This window comes from Rattus rattus, chromosome 1 (assembly GCF_011064425.1).
Source record: "Rattus rattus isolate New Zealand chromosome 1, Rrattus_CSIRO_v1, whole genome shotgun sequence".
Lineage (NCBI taxonomy): Eukaryota > Metazoa > Chordata > Mammalia > Rodentia > Muridae > Rattus > Rattus rattus.
In genome coordinates, this window is record NC_046154.1 from 85,913,482 (window position 1) to 85,926,458 (window position 12,977).

General features: G+C 37.5%; 1 pseudogene; it reads left to right on the forward strand.

Moving 5' to 3' along the window:
* The first annotated feature begins 4,841 nt into the window (after positions 1-4,841).
* LOC116888325 lies at positions 4,842-5,514 on the forward strand (annotated as a pseudogene).
* Positions 5,515-12,977: the final 7,463 nt, after the last annotated feature.

The following is a 12,977-nucleotide window of genomic DNA, read 5'->3' on the forward strand; positions in this document are numbered from 1 at the left end:
ACATTCTCATCATATATATATATATATATATATATATATATATAACACTTTGCTTAATATACACCATAAATGTATATTCATATGTTTAGGGCTGGCCATTTAGGATACAATAACCTATCAAGAATTTGTTCCTAGACAGGACTAACTGACCTCTCTAAACACTCATTAATTGTTTATATCTCTTTGGGGGAGGCTTCTGGTATCACTGTACATGTCTTATGTAGATGACTGTATTGTTGAGATTTTATAGGAGGAACTTTCCTATTATATTTAGGAGAAAGCAGCCATTTTTGTCTTTTGGCTCTTAAAATCTTCCTGCCCTCTTTCTGCAAGAATTGATGAACCTTAAGTGTAGGGTTATTACGTTATATTTGTAACAATTGCGGTTGGGCACCAGGAGATCAGGTATTCTCTGCATTCTGACCAATTGTGCCTGTGTATATGACCTCTGCTATACAAAAGGCACTTTTAGCAAAGGGTGAGAACTATGCTTATCTGTGTATACATGGATAAGCATTTAGAATAAATCTAGTAATAACAATGTTATAGTAATAAGTAACCACTGTTGATTGCAGTTCCGTTCTAAAGCCTCATTAGCCGTGGTTATTTGGATTGTGTACAGGTATGAATTCCCTCTTAATAAATAGGATCTTAGTATAATTAGATGAGTGTTCCTTACCTGTTGGATAAAAATTCCACTATCAAGATCTTGGCAGTTTCTTTCCATGGTGATTACTGCTGTAGTTGGTAGGCATTACCACTCAGTAGGAATACTCATTACTTTTCTCTTTTGACAGCATAAATAGCAACACCATATAAGTCCTTCCCAGAGGAAGAAGCTCCCCTGTAAGCTCCAGATGTATTCTTCCTAACCTTTTGTTGGAACTACGTGATGTGTTCAGCAATATGATCTTATCCTCAAGTTAGGAGGCAGCAAAAGAAAACAACTTTCACTTTAGGAGTCTCTTGGGTTGCCCAGATCAACAAGTCAAAGAGAAGTTTCCCCTGCCTGGAATAGAGAGGAGAAATAACAATATCAAAGAAATACCTTTGGGAGGGCTTAGGATCCTTAGAAATTATGAAGATTATTTAAACTATTTGAGACTGCATGCTAAACTGGTCAGGATAGTGAATAAAAAAAAGTATTCATGAGGATATGGGGAAAGTTGAACTTACATTCACTGTTTGGGGATGGTTAACTGGCATGGACACTACAGAAATCAGTGTGAATTTTCAAAAAGATGAAATTAGATATATTACATGGCCCAGTCTTTCTATAAACAGGAATATGAACAAAGGCCTCCAAACACTACTCCAGAGATGCCTCTTCAGCTATGTTCATTGCTGCCATATTCACACTACCTAAAAATAACTGTAGGAAACAGTTATTAGGCAACAGACACTGTCAATAGGACAAAATGGCGGCTTATACAACAAAAATGTTTTATCAATTCTGTATCCAACAGAAGGCTAATATCCTAAATATATAAAAAATTCAAGAAGCTAGACATTAAACTACCAAATAATCCAATTTAAAAAGGAGATATAGATTTAAACAGAGAATTAATGATAGAGGAATCATAAATACCCAAAAAACACTTAAAGAAATGTTCAATGTCATTACCCATCATGGAAATATAAATCAAAACAACATTGAAATTTCATTTTCACCTCTTATAATGGCTGAGATTCAAAACACAAATGATATCTCATGATAGCAAGGATGTATAGCATCAACCCTACATCTAACAGAAGACTGATACACAAAATGTATAAGGAAATCAAGAAACTAGATATCAAAAAGCCAAAAAACCCAATTTAACATTGGTGTACAGATCTAAAGACTAACCAATAGAGGGATTCTAAAGGCCAAAAAGCACTTAAAGGAATGTTCAACAGAGATATGCAAATCAAAGAGGGCTCTGAGATTCCATATTACACCTGTCAGAATGGATAAGATGAAAAACTCAAGGAATAGCACATGCAAGAAAGTGAAGCAAGAGGGGCACTCCCCCATTGCTGGTGGGAGTGTAAACTTGTATAGCCAATCTGGAAGTCAGTATAAAGATTTCTCAAAAACTTAGTAATTGATCTATCTTAAGACCCAGCTACACTGTGCCTGGGCATATACCCAAAAGATACTGCAAAGATAGTTACTCACTTAAGTGCATAGCACTTTTACAGCTTTATTTATAATAGCCAGAAACAGAAAACAGCCTAAACGTTCTTCAACTGAAGAATGAATCAAAAAAAAAGTAGATGGCACATTTAGACAATGGAGTATTACTCAGCTGTTAAAAGAAAAATGACACTACAAAATGTGTAGAAAATGGACAGAACTAGAAAAATATTACAAAACAAACAACAACAACAAACCCAAAACTAAACCAAACCAAACCAACCAACCAACCAAACAAACAACAACAACAACAAACCTAACTACAAAAGAAAAACATCTGTGTCAGGTAACAGACACAGAAAGAGACACATGGAATGTACTCACACATAAGTGAATATTAGCTGCAAAGTAAAGACTAATCATGCTTCAACCTAGAGGGTCTAGGTAACGAGGACTTAAGGGGCAATGCAAGGATCTCCACGGGAAGGAGAAATAGAATATATTTTGCAGGTGGACTGGGGATGGTTGAAAATGGGAACATGGGGGATGGGGAGGATAGAGGGAGAGAATATTGGGAGAAATGCCTGGAATTTGGTATATCCTTGATGTGAGGTAGAAACCTAGTTCAATGGAAACTCCATGAAATCTGCAAAAATGACACTAGCCAAGTCTCCTAGTAAAGGGAGAAAAAGAGCCTGAGCAGCCATCTTATGTAACTGGACAAGGATTCAACTAGAGGCATAGGGACACCAAGCCAGTCACAAAACCTTTGACCTACAGTTTGTCAGCCCTGTAAATTGTGCTGGGATAAGAGCCTAGCATAAGAGTCATCAGAGAGACCAGAAAGACTTAGTGCAGCAATTGGAGGGAGCAGATGCAGAGTCCCACAAGCACACAGTAGGCAGAGCTTCCAGAGGAATCCTGCAGAGGAGGTGGAGAAATGATTGCGGGAGCCAAAGTGGTCCATGACACTGTAACAATACAACCCAGACAACAGGATTCAAGTGGACTCACTGAGATCAGGGAACCTTTTGGGGTATGATCTAGGTCATCTGAGTAAGTTTTATTGATGTATAGGCTTGTGTTCTAGAGGGTTCTGAACAGTGGGAGTAGGGAGCTTTCCCTAATTCTTTTGCCTGCCTTCATGACCTTTCCTTCCTATTGGGTTGCCTCCTCCAGCCTTTATGGCACAATATGTTCCTGATCTTTTTGTAGCTTTGTTATGCCATATTTGGTTGATGTCCTTGGGAGACCTTCTCTTTGTTTCTGAATTGGAGGTGGAGTGCAGGTGGCTCTGGAGAAAAGGGGAGGTAAGAGACTGACTGTTGGTAGAGAAGGAAGGAGTAACTGAAGTCAAAATGGAAGGAATGAAAGAATAAATATAAAACTAAAAAAAGTCACTGTGTTCATGCTGTATCTTCACAGCAATAGAAACAATGCCGCCTTCTCTCAGAAATATTCTGTTGCTCACTAGACTGCATCTGTAAGTAATGGTCATATTTACTCTGAAAGTAAGAAAAATAGGAAAGACATATTTTGAGGGATAATAGAGGACAGGAAAAAATAAGGAAAACTGGAAGAACAAAGAGAAAAGAGGAAGAATGGGAAGAGAAGGCAAAGTCATGGGAGTATAAGTAAAGGTGATATATTTCAGCAAGTGAACATTTAACCCGTTATTATACATATTAGACACAGGATTGTGTGCTTTAAATATAGTTGGTTCTTTAATACAATAACAATGTTGAATACATAGGGAAACTGAGGCTTGAAACTACTGAAAGCATCTGAGAGTTAGTGGCTGCCAGAAGTAGGGTGTGGCTTTCCTGTGTCTCTCTGTGTGCTCTCAATCACTTGGATGCACCACTCTCATAGGACACTGCTGTGTATGCTAATGTGCCTCTATGTCAATCTGTGTGTTCTCAATCACTTGGATGCACCACTTGCTTAGGATAGTCCTGTGTGTGCCCCACAAATATTTGGTGAAGGTGTGTATCTTTCTCCGGACTCATTTCCATCTCAGTTCAGACTTCCCTTGTTTTATTCTTAAAGAATCACAATTTTCTCCCTTTTATTGAACTTTTAAGTCAAACTCTCGTATGAATGTATTTCTCAATGTAGCACTGTGACTATTAAGCCTACCATGTATACTAACATTATCTTCCACAGATCCTAACTATGAAGCCATCTTGTTTTGAAGAAGAAAAAGTGTGATTATATACTATTGCTAAAAGGAAAAAAAGTAAGACTAAACAATTCACATTCCAGGAATTTTGTTTAGATTCAAAATAGATCCAATTGCAGTGAAATCTAGACTATAAACCTGCCTGCATAATTTTCTATTTCAATAGCTTTGGATGGGTATATGAGTACACCTAGTATTTATAATAATTTTCTGTAAAAATCAAATACTTATAATCATGGATATAGTGTTGAGAACATTAATACATATAGCATACAGCACACACAAGGCACAAAAACCAAAATAAGTATTCTTCATTATTTTTATTACCTTAATGTCTTCTCATTATCATTATGCAACTCAAATTCTGACCGGTAGCATAGGAAAGCTATTTTCATATATTTATGAGTGTTAGTATGTCTATAAAATTTAAGAACTTCACTTTTATAACCAAAAAAAAAAAAAACAAAAAAAAAAAAACAAAAAAAAAAAAAACAAAAAAAAAAAAATTCAAAGTAGAAAAAAAAAAAAAAGTCAGTGCCCGGTCCTTTCCGCTCGGCCGTTCTCCTGTACAGGAGGCAGCCATGGCGCCCAGCCGGAATGGCATGATCCTGAAGCCCCACTTCCACAAGGACTGGCAGCCAGTGGACACTTGGTTCAACCAGCCAGCACACGAGATCCACAGACGCAAGGCCCGGCAGACGAACGCGCCCCGCATTGCCCCTCGCCCCCTGTCATGTCCCGTCAGGCCCATCGTGCGGTGCCCTACAGTTAGATACCACACCAAAGTCCGGGCTGGCAGGGGCTTCAACCTGGAGGAACTCAGGGTGGCTGGTATCCACAAGAAAATGGCACGCACCATCGGCATCTCTGTGGACTGAAGGAGGCGAAACAAATCCACTGAGTCACTGCAGGTCAACGTGCAGTGCCTGAAGGAACACCACTCCAAGCTCACACTTTTCCCCAGGAAGCCTTCTGCTCCGAAGAAAGAGACAGTTCTGCTGAAGAACTTAAATTGGCCACACAGCTAACAGGACATGAGATGCCCATCCGGAATGTGTACAAAAAGGAAAAGGCTAGAGCCATCACGGAAGAGGAGAAGAACTGTAAGGCTTTCCCCAGCCTTCGCATGGCCCAAGCCAATGCCTGGCTCTTTGGCATCCGAGGAAAGAGGGCGAAAGAAGCTGCAGAGCAAGACATTGAGAAGAAGAAGTAATGCACGGTTGGAGAGTTGTAATAAATTTTCCATAAAGCAAAAATAAAATGTATTTCTCAGGCATAAAATAGGTACTTAAAGTGAAACTCATGGTTACTTTGTTGTTTTTCTGATGTTTAACCTTCTGTAGTCCTTTTTTAGTACATAAGGGACTTGAACATGATACTCAAATGTTCTACTCTACAGCTGTTCTCAAATTCTCTAAGACCCATATCAAAGCCCCATATAAATCACACAGATTGACAATATTAAATTGTATACAGTAGAAATATGTTTATGAATGAGCTACCAATCCAAAAAAATACCTAGTTATGGTACTTTTTATTTATGTTTTATTTATTTAAAATAATTAAAAATAATATAAAAGTAAAATATTTCCCTGCCTTGCCCTAAACCTTAGCAAACAAAATCCATATTTCTATAACCTTATTATAGTTATGAAATACTCTCCTCGACAACCAGCAATTATTCCTCACTTGCTCTTTAAAAAATAGTCTTGTCGCATACAATACATCACAATCTCAGTTAATTCTCCTTCCATTTCTCCCAGCTCTCTCCCACCTCCTCTTTCCCCACATATACCTCCCCTCTGTGAAGTGACCTAACATAAAAGAAAGCTAACAGGAAAATAAATTGTGTAAGAAAATAATTTGAAGAGCTTCTTCCAAACTCTAAGTTCATTGTTCATTTTTTCATGTCTGTTCCTATGATAAAATACTCATGTAAAATGCTACTTAGAAGAGAAAGGGTTTATTTAACTGAGAATTTCATGTTACATTTCATCATTTTGTGAAAGTCAAGAGAGGAACCTGAGGTAGCTTCTCACATTAAAAATCAATTTAGTTATACTTCCAGGAGATTCAGCCCCAGCAGTCAGAATCAGAGGAGTTACATGATTTTTGATGTCACATTGACAGTCACTTTATAAATTTTAGTTAATTTTTGAATAACACTATATATCAAAGAATGGTTATGAGTATGAATACATTACAGTGTTTAAAATGTTTAGATTTTAATTTGCTTAGATATGCAATTAAGTGATTTCAACATAAAATATGAAGCTACATGAATGATCCCAGATCAAAATATAGAATAGTGGCATGATTCTTAAAGGTTATTCCCTGTGTTACAAAGATAGCCAATAAATTTTGGGGGTAAATTTATATATGCAATATGTGTCACAACTTACAGTTTTGGTCTTTTTTTTGGGAAACAATTCTATCTCTATTTGCTATTAGTTAAATACTAATTTTTCCTGAATTGAATCTTTCTCTAGTGGAGGGAGGAGAGAGATGGGTGAGTTTCAAGAAGCTTGTGACATGTGCAATTCTTAGGAAGCCCATGAAACTTAACTGGGTGTAGAGGCTCAGAAAGTTACCTGTTTCCCAAAGTCCTTCCCAAGTTTTCAAACAAAAATTAACTACTGGGGAGATCCTCCTTTTAATGCAGTGTATGAATGGTAAAGGGAACACTAGGATCCATATTTCTGTGTGCCATCACACCTGACTGGAATGGTTTTTCAGTGATGAAACTGTCTGGACCTCCCATGGTTATCTATGTAACCCCTCCTGCATGTGTATGTAAGTAATTCCAATGAACTCATTAGCTCACCAAGTTAGCCTTGGTTGGCATCATTCCTTTGGTCTGTCAACGGTACTTATTTTTGGAAGTGAATAGACATTTGTACATGTTGTCCCAGGAAGAATCACATAGCACCACTGGAAATCATTCTATTTTGACTTTTCTCAACCATAACTTCCTCTATTCGCAAAATACTGAGCCTTCTGTAAAATAAATTATACATGTGCTTCTTATATGCACATTCCTCAGTTTCACACAATGCTTTTAAAATTCATAAATTTGCTAGGTTTTAATTGTGTGCTCTGGAATAAAAGATAGTTGATTACAAGAAACAGATCTCCTGATGGATTCTGTTTATTACTAAGCTAAAGTTGCCACGAACATGACTGCTATGGCTAGGCTTATACACCACTTTATTCACAGATACTTGTAGTAGAAGTAGAATAGGTAGATAATACATTGCTTCAAACTAGCAGATAAAACGCATGCAGTTATTCCCATTCCCACTGTGAATGTATGATAGTTTCAATTCCCATCCTCTCATTAACACAGGACATTGACAGTCTTTGCAAGGATAATGACTGTGGTGACTGTGCATTTAGATTGCGGCATGCATTTGCCAGATATACAGCTAGGAGACGATTCGATCTACTTGCCCTATTTTTTGCAATATCCACTTAAAGTACATTACTTCTCATTTGTGTTATTTTAGTATTTATTACACGATTTAAAATGCTTTTGGTTTCATAATGAAGAGAAACTTGAGTTGCAGCTACTCCATCATGAGCAATCTAATTGTTTTGAGATAGATTTATAAATTTCCAAGTACTGGAAAAATATCCCATTATTCATTTCTTTATTATTAATAGCACTGTCTTTGAAACGTTAATGAAACAGTCAAAAACAGCACTCTGACTAGTTATTTTGATTATGTCTAAAATGTCACTGTGTCTTACAAACTGTGTACCCATAGGAACATTTATTTGTGCACGCTGCCAGCCTGTAAGACAAATGTTCCCCACCCTGAATAGATTTTAAATCTATTTTAACATGGGTCCTTCCTTTCCAATCAAATAGTAGATGAGGAAAAATGAATTCATAATTACCTAACAATATTTGCAACATAAATTTAGCAGATATGCAAACTGTGGAAAGTAGTGTAAAACAGAGGCAATACACAAATGTTCAAATTTAAAATCCAGATTTAGAGTCAGAATTCTTAAACTGTGATTCTTGATCCTATACAGGGTCATGAAATTCAATGTTAGGATCATGAAAATTGGTCAACAATAGAAGGTTTCTGATTGTATGATAAAAGGCTAAATAGTAATCAAATTCATAACGGAATAAATCTGTAGTGTTTATCAATGTGCTTAGACTTGTAATATTCCACAAGTACATTATATCCTTGATTCTGAACACCTACTATGTGTACTTTGTTGTGCACATTCAGTCATGCCATACAATTTAAACAGCTTAGATATCGTGTTACAAATCATAGAATCTTTACTGTATATATTGTTTTCTTCTCTATAGAAGCCTAATGTTCCAATTATAGAAAACTTTCTGAACTAAGACCATATAAAAACAAAACTTGTCTTTACTGTTGCAAGGAGTATATGTAAGTTTTCAGCATTAATCATGTACAACTAGTCAGTATGATGAAGCTATAACCACAGACAATTCACGGACCCGCCATGCTCTATTATCTGAGTGTTATAAACACGTGTTCCACTATGTTCATAGCACCTTTATTTGTAAGAGCGAGAAGCTGGAAACAACCCAGATGTCCTTCAACCAAAAATTAATACAGAAAATGTGGTTGATTTACACAATGGAAAACTATCCAGCTACTAAAACTGAGGACACCATGAATTTTTCAGGCATTTGGATAGAACTAGAAAGCATCATCCTGGGTGAGGTAACCCAGACATAAAAGGACATAGTAGGTACTCACAGATACATGGATATTAGCCAAAGTGTACAGAACACACATGATAAAACCTACAGAACATAAGAAGTTTAACAAGAAGGGAGGCCCAATTGAGGATGTTTCAGTCCCACTTAGAAGAAGGGACAAAATAATCATGGGAGGCAGGGGGAGAAAGGGATCTGGGTGGGAGAGGGAAAGAGGAAAGGAAAGGGGGAAGGATTAGGTATTGGGGAAGACAGGAGAGAAGCCAGAGGGCCAGGAGAATAAATGAAAATATGCGGCTGCTGGGGGAGGGGTACTCAGGAACAGAGAGAACCTCTAGAAAGTCTCAGAGACCTGGGATGAGAGGTTCAAAGGACCCTATGGGGATGACCTTAGCCATGGTGCCCAACAGTGGGAAGAGAGAAGCTGAAAAGACCACCTCTGGTATTTAGATAGGACATCCAGTGCGGATAGGGTCACCAAGCTACCTTCAAATTTTTGACCCAGAGAATTGTTCCTAACTAAAAGAAATGTGGGGACAAACAGACAAATGGGTCAGAGATTGAAGGATAGGCTATTTAGGGACCAGCTTAACTTTGGATCCATCCCATGGGCAGGCATCAATCCATGGTGTGTTTGCAGATAGGAACCTAGCATGGCTGTTCTCTGAGAGGTTCTGTCAGCAGCTGATTGAGAGAGATGTAGATACCTACAACCTACCACTGGACTGACCAGGGACTCCTATGGAAGAGTTAGGAGAAGGACTGAAGAAGCTGAACTGTGGCAATAGGAAGACCCAGCAGTATCAACTACGCTGGAGTACTAGGAACTCCCAGACACTAAGCCAACAAGCAAAGACCATATATAGGCTGGTCTTTGGCCCCTGGCACACATATGGCAGCGGACTGCATTATATGTCCTCAGTGGGAGAGGATGTGCCTAATCTTATAGAGAGTTGATGCCCCAGAGAAAGGGGATGTAGAAGGTGGGACATGAGGTGGATGGTGGAGGGGAGAGAGTGATGGAATAGCCTCTCAGACTTAAAGAGATGAGGATGGAGTAAAGAACTCTTGGGGTGGGAAAAAGAGGGACAGCATTTGGAATATAAATTAATAAAACATTTTTTTTTAAAGTAGCACCAAAGGAGGGACATATATCTTTTCATTTTAGAGTGTTGAATTCTAAAAAAGGATATAAATTTAGTTATTACTATACCTAAAATAAGCTTATCTTCCTTCTTTATTTATGCAGGTGCTTTATTCTGAAATCTTGGAAGGAAGTTCTTGTTCTATTTGATTCTACTGTTGTGATGTTGACATTGGCAATTAATAGGGAACAAAGGAACTTGTGATTGTCAAATTATTATATAAATCTTTTCTATGTTGTTTTACTCAATGTGCCCCTGGTGAATACTGTGAGAACTTTGTGTTTTAAGGGAGTTTTAGTAAGAGAAGAAAGTGGCCCAACATGGAAACAGGAAGATGGGTATGAAAGGCACTAGGAAACAGAGACAGCAAGAATTAGAGTTGATGAGATGGTAGAAATGTAAAGGGTAGATGGAAAGAAATGGAAAATGACAGTAGTAAAGTCAGAGACAAGCTCTAATATGAGATAAAGATAGAGAAACCAAGTAAACTGCTAGAAATTCTAATATTAGCAATAAATTTGGAAAACATATGAGGAACAGAATAATATTTACTCTAATCTCAGGAATGTATATTATTGAAATTGCACAGTTAAATCAACTTATCCACTTGAATATGCAAGAAATAATATTAAACATGACACGAAATAACATTATATAATATATATGTATAATTACATATATTTTATGTATATATATATATGAATGTGTGTATGTTTATGTATTAGAAGGAAATATGAGGGGGAAAACTGAGGTCCTAAAAAATATAGTGTTATAAAGAAGAAAATAATGTTATATACTATATAAAATTGACTGTTGTTGTTGACACTGGTTTCCATTTATTCTTATATATTTTATTTATTCATTTAAGTATAGGTATTAATATGTTGATTCACATTCACACATTTATTTTTCACTTGTCAACCATTTGATGATCAACTGAATGTAATGTTCCTAATTTAGAATAGTAAACACAAAATGAACCCAAGCTAGCTATGATTTTACAACCTAGCCCTGGTTCCTGCTCATTTTGTGATGTTAAATACACTGTCTCATACCTTTAAACTCAAAATAGTACTTAAAATGAGAAAAACAACTGCTGCCTTTACCAAACTGACATTTAGATGACCACTGCTATCTGAAATTTAAATGATTTATGGTGAGTTGTATAAAAGGAACTATGAGAAAAGGCAGATAAACACCAGATGGAGAGCCAGTCTGAGTAAGCAAAGCAGAATGTGTATAGTCAAAACTAAAGAACCAACGTGACCAAAATGTTAGGAACTACCATTCTAAAAACTGCATTTCCTCTCAGAGCATATGCCAGATTGACTATGAAAATCAAACTGACATATTAAAATATGAAAATATGAAAGTAAAGGCAAGTCCAAAGGTTTTAGTAAGCTTAACTTGACAGGAATTGATTATTGGATCAGCCAAAGTACCTAGAGCAGAGTAACAAGTTTTCACAGAGGGTGGAAGTCCAAAGATAGGTAAGTTGGAATTTCTTCTAAAGGTAAATACCATGCTCACAGAAATATGGTAAGAAACTGAGAGGTAAACAAAGAAGTTAAGACCAATAATAAATAAAACCAGTTAGAGAAGAAATAAAGTTCTAAGTATAATAGCAGCGAAAGTGGCATATGCCATTTTCTGGATTCAGCTCAGACAAGTGAAGTCATGAGAAATTCAGGCATTGGCATCATCAGAGACAATAAGAAAAAGACACTGGCACAATCTGCTGACCCAGGGCAAGAGTGTGGGAACCCATACATCTGTAGGAACACTCCCAGGAAGATTTGATGAGGTATTGCAGTATTATTCAGAAGCAAAACTAGTAGTTCTTAAGACACAGAGAGAACTGAAGAAATATAATTGCAAGGTTCAATGAGAAATGTTATTCATAAAAGGAAATGTAGTTCCAATAATAAAACAGTATGATTTCAACAAAAGGACTAAACTATAAAGACAATTTAAAAAGATGAGTGGTTTATATGGAGAAGATAAGATGGGGGAAAGGCAAGGACTGGTAAAACACAGGCATTTGAAAGATGATAGATTGATCAGGTATGGAGATAGGGAAGAGAGAAGCTATGAGGGCCATTAGAATGAATGAAAATATGCAACCTCAAGGGCAGAGAGGTAAGGGGACCCAGTAGAAAGTACCACAGACCTTGGAGGTGAGAGACACTCAGTACTCAAAGGAAGAGACCTTAAATGAAATGTTCAACATTGAAGAGAGATAGAGTCCATCTCCAGTAGAAAGACAGGACATCAAGTGGAGGGATGGAGTTGTTATCCTATTGTCAAAAACCCTGACCCAGAATTGTTCCTTTCTAAAAGAACATGGAGAAGAGACCAAGAGAAAGGAGGTCCAGTGTCTGGCCCAACTTAGGATCCATCTCAAGGGAAGGCTACAAGGTCTGACACTATTACTGATGCTACAGTGTGCTTACAGACAGGAACCTACCGTGACCATGGCTGTCCTCTGAGCAGCCCAACGATTAACAGACTGAGACAGATACAGATACTTATACCCAATCAATGTATTCAAGTTGGGATTCCCTGCTGTTGAATTAGGGAGAGGCTGGAATAAACTGAGGAGGAAGGCAACAGAGACCTGTGAGATCTCTCCAACACTGAGCCACAAACCAGGCAGCATGTGTGAGCTTGTCCAAGATCCTGGACACATATACAGTAAAGGACTGCCTGGTCTGGCTTCAATAGGAGAAGACATGCCTACCCCTCAAGAAACTTGAGGCCCCAGGGAATGAGGAGGCCAGGGGTGCTGCATCCTCTTGGAGACACAGGGGTGCAGGGGGA